The sequence below is a fragment of the Penaeus monodon genome, chromosome 35, assembly GCF_015228065.2.
Source record: "Penaeus monodon isolate SGIC_2016 chromosome 35, NSTDA_Pmon_1, whole genome shotgun sequence".
NCBI classification, from domain to species: Eukaryota; Metazoa; Arthropoda; class Malacostraca; order Decapoda; family Penaeidae; genus Penaeus; species Penaeus monodon.
Genome location: NC_051420.1, coordinates 11,450,452 through 11,455,451, shown reverse-complemented (window position 1 = coordinate 11,455,451; position 5,000 = coordinate 11,450,452). Strand labels below are relative to the sequence as shown.

General features: G+C 30.5%; 1 protein-coding gene across 1 annotated transcript in view; it reads left to right on the top strand.

Moving 5' to 3' along the window:
- LOC119595231 overlaps window positions 1–5,000 on the top strand; it is a 152,023-nt gene that overhangs the window by 13,417 nt on the left and 133,606 nt on the right. Inside the window, exon 2 of the mRNA XM_037944395.1 lies at window positions 1,093–1,125. The gene's annotated coding sequence lies outside the window, so the exon portion shown is untranslated. The remainder of the gene's footprint in view (window positions 1–1,092; window positions 1,126–5,000) is intronic.

Sequence of the window (5,000 nt, the reverse complement as noted above, 5' to 3'; positions counted from 1 at the left end):
TGTCTCTGTTAAAGGAATAAGTGATCAAGTGAGTGGTATATATATATATATATATATATATATATATATATATATATATATATATATATATATATATATATATATATATATATATATATATATATATATTATATATATATAAATATATATTATATGTGTATTAGTATGTTATGTAGTGTTATTTAGTATATATTTACACCCCCACACACACACACACACACACACACACACACACACACACACACACAAACACACACACACACACACACATACACACATACACACGAGCGAGAAAATGAAAATGAGAGAAAAAGGAAAAGTAAATAAATGAAAGAGTAAGAAAATGAATAAAAGGGAAGTAAGAAAGAGAAAAAAATGCTGACACCCAAGCCGAAATAAGCCCTTACTCCACCCCGAGCCGAAAGCAAAGTACAGGCGCCTGAGAGCAAGCATTCAGAGTGGCAACGAGCTGAAGATAGCTAGCCAACGAGCCTTTCTGGAGTCCGCCTTGAAAAGCGAGTCAAGCCAAGCAACCTTTAAGCGTAAGAGGATAGCACAGGATTTTAGACGAGCATCCGCTAGCCGTCTGTGTGTTATTTCCGTCAGGTCTGCCAATCAACGCACGCCAGGTTATATGCTTATATTGATATCTTTGCGTCTGTCTGTTCGGATATAAGTTGGGGTATTCTGTTCATGTGTATATCTATGAAATTTTGCGTTACGTATATGTATGTACATACACACACACACACACACACACACACACACACACACACACACACACACACACACACACACACACACACACACACACACACACACACACACACACACACACACACACACACACACACATCACACCACACCCACACACACACAACACAATCGTTTATAAATTATTAATATCTATCTATTATAACTTATCTTTTCATCTTCTATATAGAACTTTCTATCCTATCTATTTATGAACTTATCTATTCATGCATCTATTTATGAATTTAGTTATCATCTTTCTCTAACTACCAATCTACAAATAACTTTTTCTTCTTACGAAAGATGGCTAGATTTACAACTTTTCTCTTCCTCTTGCAGAACAGTGAACATCCGGCCTGATAGTCCAAGGCGGTAAGTTTTCGTGCGTTTTTGGTTAGCTTTTTTTATTTATTATTCTTATTTATTATATGTATTATCATCATTTCATTATCATTACTGTAGTTATAATTGGTACTGTTATCGTTAGCGTTATTGCTAATATTATATTCATTCTTATTTTTATCATGACTGCTATCTATAGATCATTATTTTTATAATTTCATTATTATTGTCATTATTGCTTCGTTTACCTCTTTTATCATGGCTGTTAATATAAGTATGGTGATTACTCTTGCTCTTGGTATCACTACTATTATCACTATTATTAACTTTATAACCACAATTATCATCATTACTAATATCAATATCATTGCTGTTGTTATCATAATTATTAGCAGGGTTATATAAAAAAGTTACTAAACGGATTGTCATTAAATTTCATATATTTCAGTGGCTCATGATTAGAATTTGCTGACCATGGAAATCCACATAAAGATCGCCCTCAAATTATTGAAATAATTGTGTGTGTAATCCATAATTTTATTTGACTTTCTCTAGGGTAGACTTATGTTTGTGCTTCTTGGTTGCCTTTTGCTAAATAGGGAATCGATTTATAGGTTATTTATCAATTTGCTATTGGGATTTATCTATTTATATTGGGGTTTATTGATTTATATTGGGGTTTATTTATTTACTTTTCTTTCTATCATTAATTTGCCAATTCATATCTTACTCTTGCTTCTCTCTGATTATAATCCATTCATTAATTTCTGATTGTGATTTATTCATTTTTTTTCTTTCTATCAATAAATTGTTAATTTACAAATAATCCTTGTTTTTAATCATTATCTATTTATTAATTTATCATAGTGACTTATTTATTTTTTCTTTCTTTCTCGCTGTCTGTAAATGATTTACTTATTCATAATTTGGTCTTTCTCCTTTTTATTTACAATTTATCTTTTCATTTCTTATTGAATGACAAAACGTATACATTTTATCCTGAATTTTGCTCTTTCCATTTCACTTAAATTACTCAACTCTCCTTTTTTATGTAAATTCTTATTTTTCCAATCATGTACAAGTGTTTTCCTACAATTTTTTTTCAGTTCATTCATTAACCAACGAATTCATTAACCTATAAGCACGAATCTCTTCCGTGTTAAGAATCATATGCATTTATGTATCCATTTGATTGATTAATTAAATGACTTTTGATATATCTATATTAAGTATCTTAGAAAAAATTCCTTTTATTATTTATTTATTTATTTTTTTCAAAATCTGTTGCTTTGCGTTTTCTCTGAAATCTTTTATAAGAGAATTCAAATTCTCCCTCTTCCGTTTATGCAAATCTTAAATCTCGTGTTGTTATTTGCTAATTAACATTTTCCGCTCTTTAACTGTTATTATAGTTATTATCCTCTTCTCGGTCCATCTTCTTTAGCTGCTTTTCCTAATACCCTCGTTTATTTTAGAGTGTGCATATTATCATTTATGATTCTTATTTGTTATTCATTATTTTTGTCTATTGTTGTTTGCTTGGTATACTTATTGTTATTCATTATTTGTTCATCATTCATATTTCACTTCTTTTTTTATCGTTTATTCCCACATTTACGTCTTTCGCTTCTTCCTTTTTCACTCACTTTCGATGTGTCATTTTCCCCCTTTCCTTCGCATTCTGTAATTATTATAATTTCTTTATCCTTTTGATTTACTTTCCGCCTACGCTTAGTCTTCTTTTATTATATCTTGCATTCTTATGATATCTAATTATATCTTAAAATATTCCCTATTCCCTTTTTTCTCCTTGCATTTTACTTTGTACACCACCGGGTGCATTCCTAAAAAAAAATCCTTTTGCGTATTGCATTTTCTTTCCTTCTCTCGCCCTTTCCGCTTCACGTCCTTCATTTCAAATTTCTTTCCTCTTTCAAAATATTTCACCTTCTACAACATCCGTGAATATATTCATTATCATCATTTTTCTATCTCTTCTCCTTTGCCTTTCTTTCGCATCTCGGCCTTCTCTCTCTCGCTTTGTCCGAACTCGTGGCTTTTCTCTCCGCATGTGTTTGAAACCGTGCATTCAATGACGACAACTCTCTTGGGAATAGGACTGACGTGGAGGAGAGGGAAGGTAGAAAGCGCAAGGGGATGGGGAGGATGGAGGAAATGAGAAGGGAGAAGAAGAAAGAGAAGAAGAAGGGAGGAGTGGTAAGGTGAGGATGAGGATGATGAAGAGGAAATGAAGGATGAGATTGAAGAGGAGGAGAAAGAAGAAGAAGGAGAAGAAGAAGAAGAAGAGGAGGAGGAGGAAGAGGAGGAGAAGGAGGAGCAGAAGAAAGAGGAGGAGGAAGGGTAGGAGGAAAAGGAAGAGGTGGAGGAGGAGGAGAAGAAGGAGGGAAGAGAATGAGGATGAAGATTATGAAGGCAATAATACTTATAATAATAATAGTGATGATAATGCTAATAATGATGATAATATCAATAATTAGAATAACAATGATGTTAATAATAATGATGATATTAATGATAATGACAGTAATAACAATAAAAAAATAACAATGGTCATGATAATAGGAATAAAAGCATTGATAATAATAGAATAATAATAATGATATAATAAAATAACAATACTAATAAAAGTGATAATGATAATAATGATAATAATGATGATGATGATGATGATGATGATGATGATGATGATGATGATGATGATAATAATAATAATAACAACAGTAATATTAATGGTAATAATGATAATTATAAAAATAATAACAATAGTGATAACAATAATATTCACAACAATAACAACAACAACAACAATAATGATATTAATAGTAATGATAATAATATTATAATCATAATAGTAACAATAATAACAATAACGATAGTGATATTAATGATAATAATACGACTAATAATGATAGTAAATATAGTAATACATAATGTAATAATGATTTTATAATAACAATATATATTAATAATGATATATATATATATGTAACATAATAATAAATCACTACATAACCACATATATATATATATATATATATATATATATATATATATATATATTATATCTTTTTTTCTTTATTTTTTCGTCGCCTGATTTTCTTTTATTTTCTTTATATCTCTTTATTTTTCTATACTCACGTTCTTATGATCAGTATCTTTACCATTAGTATTTATATCATTATCTCGTTGCTATCGTTATTTCAGAAGAGGATTTTCTAAATTGATCCTCCTGACCAGGTAAAATGCTATAGACATTCCGTACACCATATTTACATTTTCTCCTTTCGAAACAGTAAGATAAATCTGAAAGCTCATTCATGGAAAACGTTATGAAGATTAGCGACTGAAACGGAGCGAACCCTCAAAGGAAAATTATTTTGTCGTTCTTAATAAGTTCGAATCGCGGAATTGAATCCTGCTTCATGGAGATTCGAATGCCCGTACAAGTCTCGGGATTATTTCAATCCAGGGCATAATCTGTGTATGATGATATTATAATATGTTAGGGATAATCATATGATGTTGATATAACATACGGATGTACTAAGGTAATTGCACGAGGCAGAATTTTAGAAGCGAAGATATTAAATGAAGCGAAGGTTTAACGCTGATCCAATGAATGCAGGCCAATGTGGTCATACACAGTAGTTTTCATATATATATATATATATATATATATATATATATATATATATATATATATGTATGTATGTATATAAATAACTGTAAATATAACAAAAATATATATATATATATATATATATATATATATAAACACACACACGCACGCACACACACACACACGCACGCACACACACACACAAACACATATATATATATGTGTGTGCGCGCGCTCGGACGTGTGTAGGTGTGTGTGCGCGCGC